The following is a 12,546-nucleotide window of genomic DNA, read 5'->3' on the forward strand; positions in this document are numbered from 1 at the left end:
TGTACTTATAACCTGGATTATTCAGTTTTGGGTGCTTTTCAGTGTTTTTTTAGTTAAGTTTTTTTTTTTAGTTATAGTTGTAGTTATGATTTTATTTTTAAATTTTAGTAATTAGTTTAATTTTAAATGATAGTTATTATTACAGTTAACAGAGTGGTGATGACCTTGAAATCTAACTTGAGCAATGCCAGGCTCTACACCTCTTCACAGTATTCTCCTTGGGATAGCCAACTGCAAACATGTATGGATCAGAAATTTCTATTTACTAGTCAAGTCTTGCTGTACAGCCCTCCACACACTTTAATACAAGTCTAATAGATTATGTGTGCTGGAAACAAGTAGTAAAGAGCAGGCTGTTATTTCAGCTTGATTTTTACTTAACAATTTCCACAATCTGTATTTAGATTTTTACATAATTGAACCATTTAATTTGCGGTTTGTAAATGTTTAGTAGAACCTAATGAAAATAAGGCATATACAAGGGTTACATATATAAACAACTTGCCTGAATCAATGGTATAAAAAAAAAAAAAAAAAAAAAGTGAATAAAAAATAAAACATTTGCCTTTTTCTGTACAATACATAATGTCCCTGACTCACAGGCTTTCCAAGACAGCTGGAGAAAACATACTGAGAGCCATATTTATAAAGCATTGACCTTTTTTTCCTTATTGGAAAACAGCACAAAGAAGTTGTAGTGTCAGATAAATCTTTGATGTGCTAATTTAACAGTCCCTGTAGGCAGTTCAAATGCTTATTTTTGATTTTGGTTGGAAATGCTTTATGAATGTGGACCACATTGAAACAAAACTCATATTAAAATGTACATTTTCTATAGGCTTACATTACCATTCCATATTCTGATAACAGCTTTGTTGCAAGATACATTTTCATTCCATACGTTTAATATAGCATTTGTTTTGTTTGATTCACTTTTTTTCCGTTCAAGCAGAGAATGGGTGAAATTGACCTTTATGCTTTAAAAAAAAAAAAAAAATGCCATTAAGAAATGTCTCATTTAGCAAAACCCCTTTATCATATTCAACATGCAACAAAACCATGGTTACCAACATTTTAATTGAAGTAACATTTGGTCACAGCTGAGCTATACGTATACGTATAGATAAATATCCTACATGCATTTAAAAATGGTCTCAAATAAACCGCAGAAACCGCAGCATATAAAAGTATTACACAGACTTTTATAGCAGAAATTTACAGGTAAAATAATATGCACAGAGCAAAACTAGAGATAGTTGAACAGAACAAACTTGCACTTATTATTCGGCGTCTGAGCTCCACCTCGCTCCTGCTTCAGCACAGCTGGACTCAGAGTCACTAGAAGGTAAGGCAGACGCGCCTGCTTCGTCCTGCTGCGGAGACTTTAGCTGTCGGTCAAGGTATTGTGCACAATATTCATTAAGCAGGGGCGTAGGTAGGAACAGATTTTTACTGAGACAAAAATCTAATGTTTGTCTAATAACAAAAACCCCTTGTATATACTGTTCATGAAGCCTGAAGACCATTAATGCAAACTGCAAAGTAAAATATAAGTGGCTAACTCTTTTTACCTAGTGCCCACCTAATATGATGTTTGAAATTTCATGACACATATTTTCTTAAAAAAATCTCTGAGCAAAAAGAACACCAACCTAAAATTACTCTATTCACACTTAGAAATATGTGATATTAAAAGGACAAGAAGAATATAACTTATAAATATGAATAAGTAGATGGGTTCATACCTTCATTGAGAGACATATGTTTGGTTGAACTGGTAACACTGGTGCTGCTACTACTGGGACTGGTAAGACTGGTGCTGCCATTGCTTGGACTGGTGCTGCTACTGCTTGGACTGGTAAGACTGGTGCTGCCACTGCTTGGATTGGTGCTGCTTCTGCTGGGACTGGTAAGACTGGTGCTGCCACTACTAGTACTGGTAAGACTGGTGTTACCACTGCTGGGACTGGTAAGACTGGTGCTGCTACTGCTGGGATTGGTGTTGCTTCTGCTGGGACTGGTAAGACTGGTCCTGCCACTGTTAGGACTGGTAAGACTGTTGCTGCTACTGCTGGGACTGGTAAGACTGGTGCTGCTACTGCTGGGATTGGTGTTACCACTGCTGGGACTGGTAAGACTGGTACTGCCACTGCTGGAACTGGTATGACTGGTGCTGCTACTGCTGGGACGTAAGACTGGTATTGCCACTGCTGGAACTGGTATGACTGGTGATGCCACTGCTGGGACTGGTATGACTGGTGCTGCTATTGCTGGGACTGGTAAGATTGTTAATACTAGTGCTAAGACTGATTGGACTGCTGAGGCTGTATGATTAAAAACACTGATTTAGAAGGCTTTACTTGAAATAGTTTGCCACTCCTCCTATGGCCTGATCTATCCAAACGCTGTAACACTTCCTCTGTGGACATATAGCACCGCAAGGCCATTCAGTCTCTTCACCCATACTGCTGCGAGAGCATTCAAACATATCGAAAGGATGCGCTCAGTTAAACTCCTTCTCGTCATGAACAGGGACCTTAGGAATCCGTTTGATGCGGAAAACATGGGCTGCCTATACTGTAGGAGAATTTTTAGTTTTACACTTGGGGCTGGACAAAAAGGCTTTTTTTTTGTTGTTTGATTGTTTGACAACCAAACCTTTTCACTTATCATATATAATAATCAACAAAGACAATGTTGCTTTAAATTTACGTAAATATGCTTTAAACTGCTTCTGGTGTACAAAGGTCATGGTTGAACGAGGCGTGCCTTCACATTTATGCTGGAATGTAGCTGCAGTTTACTTGAGTATCCAGTGCATTGTTACCACTGTTTAAAGATGCCAAAAACGCTTTATTAAAATAATAAATAAATAAATCTACGGTATTAAAACCGTACTTCCCTGGATTTGTTTTTTTCCTTCTCTCTAGTAAAATCTATATATTATTAAACTGCTGTTGCCAAACAGCGAATTTATAAATAGAATTACAGTACCTCAATTTTTTCTAGCCCATGACATCAAATACAATTCATGAAAAGTACTACAGGTATGAATCGTTATATCGGGGGAGAGGGAAGACGTTGCCATTGCGCAAGAAAAACACTGATTAGTAAAACGTACCGCAGCTAAACATCATATTGCACAGGACTGTCAGCAGAAAAACAATATTGATATAATACAATCACTAAACATTCGTACCCAGAGTTGGATTCTTCTACGCCTCTATTAAGTATTTTCCTCTTGCGCCCCATTTTCAAAACAAACTGTCACCGTATACCTACACCTTAACCAGTTAATTTCTGCATAACAAGATGAAATGACTGACGTTAAAACGTTAGGTTATTACCATAACCCTGGTTCGCGGAAAGAGAATGACAACCATTACCGAATGGGAAAAGCCCTCTCTGACCGTTAATCACTGAGCATATATAAAAAAAAAGCTGCCCTATGAGGGCCCTGCTGTGAGGAGGAAGTCCCCCCCACCTCCTGCTGAAGAGGGTCGTCCTCTCAGTAGCATATCGCCATTTTCTTTCGAAATCGGAGGTCAGCTGGGAACACGACCTCGAAGGGTAATGGTTGTCATTCTTTCAGGGAACCAGGGTTATGGTAATAACATAACGTTCCCTTTCAATTGAATGACAACCATTACGGAATGAGAAGCTGTACCAAAGCTGTCGTGGCTCCAGATTACTGACAGTACAGCATCACGGCGATAGCCTGGTGCCCTGATGACGCCTAAGGGCATGCCGCCTGCAACACCCTTAAGCCCAGAGAGGGCTTTGCTCGGTTTGCGACATCAAGGTGGTAAAAACATGCAAATGTCTGGCTACCTGTCCGTGTAGCAGCATTGCAGAGTTCATCCAAGGAGGTGCCTTAAAGGAAAGTCTACTCCCAGGGGGCACCATGAAGGAGAGTCTACTCCCAGGGGGCCCCTGTCTCTCTCCATAGAGAACTATAGGGGGCAATGAATGGACTTGACTGTGGCAAAGATGTCGACTTGTGCAGTACGAAGCATCTCCCAACCTCTCCCTGTTTTACCACCTGAGGGTGCAGTCTCAATTTCGAGCTGTCTGGAGCTCTTCTGGACAGGAGGTCTGCTGCCTTGTTGTCCACATCCGGGAGGTGAACCACCCTGATGGAATGCAAGTTCCTGTGCGTCCAGGACAGGAGTTTGTGAGCTGTATGGTGAAGGCCCAGCGAGCGCAGGCAGCCTTGGTGGTTTATGTAGCCTACCACCGTAGTATTGACTGTCCGGACTAGCACATGTTGGCGTGCTAACTGCTGGTGAAAATGAGATAACACCAGGGTTACTGCTTGCAGCTCTTGGGCATTTATGCATACTTGCTGCCAATGCCCCTTCCACTGACATCTTATTCCTCTCCCATTCCAGACCACTCCCCAGCCCAGGCTGGAGGCGTCCGTAGTGACGGACTTCACTTCTGTGAGGGGAGCCGAGGGGAGATCGGAGGCGTAGATTGCCGGGATGGAGCCACCACTCCAGTGTCTTCTGACATTGGCTGGACACTCGCACCAGCTGGTACCGATAGCGGACCGGGTGGACCTTGAGCGTATTCACCCATGCTTGAAGAGGACACATTCTCAGCAGCCTTAAAGGAAGGATTCTCGAGGCGGCTGCCATCAGCCCCAACAACCTTTGAAATATCTTGATCTGTAGAAGAGCATCCTCTCTGAATAGGGAGAGTGTGACTTCCAACAACCGAATCCTGTCTTCCGACAGTGAGGCAAGCATGCTCACAGAGTTCAGTCCCAGGAACATGTGGACTGAGATGGTACAAAGCTGCTCTCTTGATGTATGGAGAGCCTTAACTTCGACACATGATCTGTGACTTGTTTTGTGTGCGCCTCGGCGCGTGCTTTGGAACGCGGGCAAAATAGCCAATCGTCCAGATAGTTCAGAATCCGAATACCCCGCAGCCTGAGTGGAGCCAGTGCTGCATCCATGCACTTGGAAAATGTGTGGGGCACCAGTGAGAGGCCAAACGGCAGCACGCAGAATTCGTATGCATTGCCTTGAAAGGCGAAGCGCAGATACATTCTGTGCAAAGGATGGAGCAGGACATGGAAGTAGGCGTCTTGCAGGTCGATTGATGTGAACAAGTCGCCCGGCTGGAAGGACTGGAGGATATGCTGTGCGGTCAACATGTTGAACTTCCTTTGTTTGAGGAACATGTTGAGGAGCCTGAGGTCCATGATAGGTCTGAAACCGCCATCCCTCTTGGGCACCGGGAAGTACTTGGAGAAGAAGCCGCTGATGGCATTGCTTGGGTTTACCAAGCGCACATTGTTCTTCTGTTGAAGACTGACGATCTCCTGTTGAAGGAGTATCGCGCTCGTTGGTTCAATGGTGGTAAGGAGCACACCCTTGAAGGGTGGCGGAACTAAATGGAGTAGAGCGTATCCGTGTCTCATTGTCGATAGCACCCAGCAGTACTCTGGTGCAGCAGGAAGGGCTCTTACCATTCGGTAATGGTTGTCATTCCTTTAAAAGAGAACTACAGTAGCCTATTGGGACCACTGAGTTGACTGACAGCGACATCTAGCCATTCAGAGCGGAACAGAGATGGGACAGACAGCAAGTACGAAACCTACACAAACTAGAGATGATTTCTAAATGATTATTTTTGGTAAGAAAATAAAAAAAAAAATAGCGAGTGGTTTTACACACGTTTATCTGATATAAATTTATTTCAGTCGGGAAAGTTTCAGTTTTGGGAATTCAATGTTTCACGAGCTTTACCGATTACAATCGAAAAGTATAACCCTATCTATAATAACGAAATGATTTTTTTAGTTATTATTTTGTCATCGTTTTACATTATTTTTAAGTTATAGTTATAACTACGGGAAAACGTGAACTGCCTCATCGATTCACAACAAAGTGCTGCAATCAATTTCGTTGTTATAGTTATAGTTATAACTTAATATGATTTATGTTCGTTTATAGACATTTTCGTTGTCGTTACAGTTTTAACAAAAATAAAAACACTGGTGCGTTTGCAACCAGATTTCTTGCATCTTCCCTTCTTTTCTTTTATTATTTATTTAAAATATTATCCACAGAAAGTTAAACATTTGTTTGAAATAAACTCTCTGCATGATTTTAAGCAATATGTACCTACTTTTGAGCGAATTGCATGGTGTAGCTTTCAGGCAACAAAATAACATTTCGGAAATTAAAATAGTGACCTTGGTGATCTATAAGCATGCAAATGTTTTTTAAATGATGAAACTATCAACAAATTGTGTTGAAAAATAACTCATTGACATAACCTGCCCTTTACAAGTCCAGCTTCCATAAGGGATGTCCCACCATTTCAAATCATATTGAACTGTGGTCCTCATTGGATTGTAAAGTTATATTTTGCTGCCTTAAGACAACGGCATGCCGTAGAAGGCTATCTTTAGGACTGAACCTCTCTTCTAAAATGGGTCTGATGTGCACTGTATGAACATATAAAAGTTTGACACGTACACACAGATGGACAACTGCTTTTGTATACCTCCATATTGTGATGCTGTCAATTGCTTCTGTTAAAGTATTTGGATGAGCAGTTAAGAATAAATACCCATCAAGGCGCTAGGAAATGTCCATACCAAAGAGCAGCTGTAGATATAGTTAATAATGTGTGAACATATCGATGCCTTTATTCTTGTAAACTGGGGATTCTAGAGGGGCAAGTCCATCGCTGAGGGTGGGGGATTTCTTGAAACATCTGTGTAACTGTGGGTAATATCATAGCAGTAACTATTCTTAAAACAATAACCACATTTATTATAATATCTAAACATGTTCTCAATGTCTGAAAACAACAGCAGATTTACACGTTATAACAAATTAGACTAATGGTTTACTAGAAATTGATTGCAGCACTTTGTTGTGAATCGATGAGGCAGTTCACGTTTTCCCGTAGTTTTATTTACACAGCCAATATTACACTAAAACAACATTACAATAAAGCAAGGAATTGGACAACAATTTATCAATGAAATAACAATAATAACATTCAAGTAATTAGTCAAAGCAATTTCGATAGACTTAACTGTAAGAGATTCCCTTATAATCACTTTGCTTAAAACTAAGTTGCATGCAATTACGATGGAACCTCTTTCATAGCTTACCATACACAAATCAAATTATACTGGACGCAATCAAATTAACAAAAGAAGTAACTTAATTTCGCCTAAAACAGTATTTACCTGTTCTCTAATCACATCCATCCACAGATTTGTACTCAATATCTTGCATTTACCTCTCTTCTTAGGTAAACCTGATTAGCATTAACCTTGTGTAACACTTGCGTGGAGTTTCTGTTTCAGTTAGCACCTTATGTAAAGCAGTAAGGATTCCTTAGGTAAAGCAGTAAGGACTCCTTTGGTAAAGCAGTAAGGACTTCTTAAGGCAGCAAGACTGGGTTCCTCCTCTGAGCAATTTGAAGAACAAGGTACCACTCTAATAGCTTGGAAGCCAGTTCAGAAGACCAGTCATTTTGAACACATTTGAGTTGCTAAAACTCTTGTTTTATGGGATTTTGGAAGAAAGGTGGCCAGAGAAAATTCCTTATTGGCTAGTCACTTCACATTTGACACCTCCTTTCAATTGAGGGTGTTAAGAGTTGTGTGTACATTACCTTAGCTTGATTAACTGTTGATAACCAGTCAGAGTTCTCCCCATGTTGTTTAGACTGAGAAAAGGACCTTGATTAATTGGTGATACCCAATGTCTTCAAATTTACAGACTTAAACTAATTACAAAGAATACCAATCTCTGTAATATGACCTACATAACACAACAGAAATGACCGAATTTAACTTGGATAATGGTTATCTGTTTTTTTAAAATATTAAGGACAATTACTGTACACTTAACATGATGCTTTGTATCATCAATATTTCATTTGATATGAGTTTGTTCTCTTTCATGTTTTGTGTGATACTGTTGCTTATATAATTATTTCCTATTTAGCTAAATATTCCAGCACATTTTGTATCTGGAAAGACTTGTCAGTGCTGATTGTGGGTAATGAGGTGGGGAAGCATGAGTGTTGCACAGGCTTCAAGTTAGAAATTAAATGGAATGGAGGGAAAATGTAAATTTAAAAAAAGGGTTTTATTAAATTATATTGATGTACCAGAATCATATTATTACTGTTCAGTCTCACCTGCCTCCATTCTCACATTATAATAAATTACCCTGAAAATGCTGTCCCTGATATCATGGTGGTTTTGTGTATATATAACTGCTTCATAGTCACAATCTGTAGTGCATATTAATTGCATATAATATAGATTTCTCAATAAACTTCATTTATGTAACCTACAAAATACAGTAATCTGTCGCGTATCCGACTGTGGTTGGACCAAAGTAAGGGCATGTATGTAAAAAGCCAGATAAATGAATCCTGTTTTAAATATAATTATACACAGCTGTAACAATTACTATAGTCACACAATTATTGTTTTGAGATTCACCTTTTATTAGGGAGCTCCCCTAAATTCCTTGTTTAGAAAGATACAGGGTAGTAATGCTCATGACAGTGTAGTCGTCTGCCATGTGGGTGTGTGCATTCACTGCTGAGTGACAGGCAGGAGATCGTGACGGAGGTTGAAGTTCATATGCCACGCAGGCAAACAGGATTTATTTGCATATCAACACACTGAACAGCTCACGTGACACTACCAGCAATGGCAGCACACGAAGCACATACAAGACAGTGTACGAAAACTTTGGTAGGATCTACAATCTCTGACCTGATCTTCTCTGTTCCATAATAAACTAACATTGCTGAAGAGGTTGATCATGGCAGACAAACAGTTAGGGCGGATATGTGACAGGTGGATTACTGTATACAGATTTAGTTGACAGGCAATACATTCAAAGGGTGTTTAAATTGCCCCATGGTTTATTAGGTAAACTAAGAACTGTACTATTGCTACCTGACAAGAACATTATTGTACATATTGTACTTCTTAAATTAAAAAAATTAACCAATATCATCAGGCTTTTAATATCAATTATGTGCTATGACATATTAAGACCATTTAATGCAAATATTTTTATATTGTAGGCAAACGTAGCCCAGAGAGGCAGCTCAAAAGATCCTTTGAAGATCCAGCTATGGAACCCACTGATGCCCTTTTCTAGTGAGATGATATGAAAAGTGTGTTCATGTGCCATGCAAGGTTTGACTTTCAATATTAAAGCGCAGGGATAATAAAGTAGGCAGACTGTTGTCGGATGCTGAATGTTTTATTGCTTACAAATCATTGGAAAAGCAGAAAGGTTATTAGGAACAAACCAAAATCCCAAGCATAAAAATATCTTTTTGAATATCTTTATATTGCTGGTAAGATGCAGTATTGATTTCTTAAAAGTCTGCAAATGTTATTTGCATTTGAAAGATGCATTAAATAGTTTAAATGTTTTATAGACAGGCTGGATGTGAACCAGAGACCACGCACCACGCAATGCATCTTACCCATTGTACAACTGAGCCTGACTAGGTTAAAGGCTTAATAATTGGTTGTGCAAACTAGCTGATAAAATAAAACATGCATATGTTGCAGCTGTTGTGAAAATATAAACGCAAAATATTTAAAATCAAACTGAAAAAAATTATATTTTTAACAACACAAGTGAATGAGGAGGAAAAGGGACAGATGTCCCTAATCAAATATGAAATGGTTAACTATTTCAGTATGGCTTGAGATGAATCTTTAAAGGAGATACCACATCCTGAAAACACAACTTTTTACACACCAAAATCACTTTTTGTTGTTTTGAAAACACAAATGGCAATCATGTGCTTAATGTGTGTTGATCACTTATTATTTAGGTAATGTGGTTAGGGTATTAGTCCACATATAGTTTCACATTCACAAAGAAAATCGAGAAGCTAAATTAACTGCACTAAGCATCGATAAGTTAAAAAAAAAAAAAAGGTTTCTCATTGCTTATTTGAACAACATTACAGAAAGCTGTCATTTACACATCCACTATACTAAAGGCAATCTAAGGATGATTAGACTAACACTTTGCAGTACACAAGTCAATTGTTAATTGTCTCTGTGTACCCATTCTGAATCTCCTTAAGCAGTTCACCTTTTCTTCCATGCAGGGGTGAAAGGGTGCTAACACACCACAAGCAGTGCTGGCACACAGGGCTCTCTGTAGAAAGAAAAGATTCAGGAATTAGGCAGTGAAATATACTGGCTGTGTTATGTACTGTACTGTAGAACTAACTTAAATGCTTGTAGTTTCTTGTCTTTTTACAGTGCTCAATAAAGAATCAGAAACAGTGAGTAGTAATTTATGTACTCATCAGCAAATCTGGAAAATTTACAGTAGTCAAAGATCTTACTGCGGCTCCCTTTCCCTGCACAAAACATTGTGTGCTGGACTCTGTTTTCTTAAAGCTGCATATTATTTAATGATCAGAACTTAAACATCTGAACTTTTCTGAACAACGTTCTTCTCTGTGTGCCTTCTACACATAATTACAGTTAGGGCTTTGTGGAGAAGTTTTGCAGTGTTATGGGTGATTATGTATTAGAACCTGTGGTGTTTCACCAATAGAACACTACTACTACTAATAATAATAATAATAATAATAATAATAATAATAATAATAATAATAATAATAATAATAATATATTGCTTAAGAAAAATGAATTCTTAAATCAACCCAAATAAATATTGGCACACTTTTGTAATTGCATGGAATTTTATACTTAAATCTTCAAACAATAATTTGTTACCACTCTCACAGGACTGATCTCCACACAGGGAGCCAAGCCTTTTCAAGCCCCATGGAAATTCACAACCTGTCTAAGCATTTCTTCCATGTGCTGGGTCTATCACAAGTTTACTATTCAGCCACTTTGTCTAATCCCGGTTTGAGATTTTAAACCAAGCAGGTTTCGAGTCTAATGATTGGGCATGCATTTCACTTTGTTGCAGACAGAGGCCAGCAGTGGCAAACATTTCACACCTGACGCTTCCTTGATAGACCAGAGATTTGTAAAGTGATGGTCTTATTTCCTTCAAACTAACTCTTGCCTCTCCAATCAATTTTGTTTCTATTCATCTGTAACCCGCTCCCCCTTGTTATTACCTAAAAAGTAAAGACCTTTACAAATACCTCCTTTCATTCTCTTAGGGAGGAGGGACTGTGTGTTTCTCCTCAATGGTCTCCTGCTGGGTCCTGTAGCAAAAAATACATTGTTTATCTTGCAAAGTGAATAGCAGCCAATGCACATGGTCTGAACCACTTTCAAGCAGCCTGTCTCTTCTTATTGATGGGTGATCTGAGAACACAATGAAAACTACAGTTTGAAGACTTCAGTCAATATTAATAGAGCCATTTTCCCTCTTCTCCCAATTGATGCCACAATTCTGGAATAGTGTGACAATAACACCGCTTCCCTTTTGTAGTTTAATTGTCCACATTCGTATTTTTATTTTTTTCTCGGCCACTTGCTCAATCTCTGCAAATCCTTTTTTTCATGAATCGTTTTCACAGTGCATTTGAACAAGTTCCACTATATCAGACATGACTCTTCTATACATCATGCCTCCAATCAGAAGCATGGCAATTCAATCAACACATAACAAGCAGACCTGACCTAACTTCTGTAGAATTCTCTTTGGTCTTCATTTTCCTTCAGATTCACAGCCTTACCAATGATCCTTCAACAGTGGGGTTTTTATCCAGAAAATGTGACAGCAACTTGAGCAAATAAGTTTAGTTTGGTTTGTGCTCCTTTAACTTATTCCCTAAAGTAAATAGCTGATTTGTTTTTTGATGAAAGTTAATGTTGTTTTTGTTCTGTCAGAGAAGATTGAGGATGCAGTACTCACAAAATAGGACCTATAACTACATTACAGAACATCATTGAATTCAAAGACCATGAAATGATAATCAAGGCATTTGAAAGACAGCTGTTTGATGCCCATGTCTTGTTCGTGCTCTGTACCTGTGATCAGTGTGGGCCGTGATTCCTGCAGCGTCCCGTCTTCGTCTGCGCTGCCCAATTCCAGAGTCCACTGTCTCCTGCACTGCTTGCTCTGGGGATAACAGAAAACTCATTCATTCCCAGTGGAACAGGCCTATGTGACTGTCAGACACAATGATATATACAGCAGCGTGCACATTTACTACAACACCTCAAGATCTGTCCTTTTTAACTTTTCACAAAAAAAATATAAATTTACTGCAGAAATTACTTATTCATTTTTGCAAACTCATCTTACATTGTACTAATTTAAAACTAAAATCACAGCTATCTCTGAAAGTGTCTTCATTGCTAATATTTAGTAAGGCCGCATTTGGCATAAATAGCAGCTTGGCGTCTTTTTGGCATTGAGTCTGTATTTTCTCAAAATCTCTCGTGTAATTGTATTCCATTTTGCTTGAAGTTGTGCCACCTGACTTTCTTTTGTACAGTAGGTGCTTTTGTCAAGCATGGAGTCCAATAAACTACAGAAACAAAGGGTTGTTCTAAGAAAATGGGACACTGGTGTATGT

Source organism: Polyodon spathula, chromosome 26, assembly GCF_017654505.1.
Source record: "Polyodon spathula isolate WHYD16114869_AA chromosome 26, ASM1765450v1, whole genome shotgun sequence".
In the NCBI taxonomy this organism is placed as follows: domain Eukaryota; kingdom Metazoa; phylum Chordata; class Actinopteri; order Acipenseriformes; family Polyodontidae; genus Polyodon; species Polyodon spathula.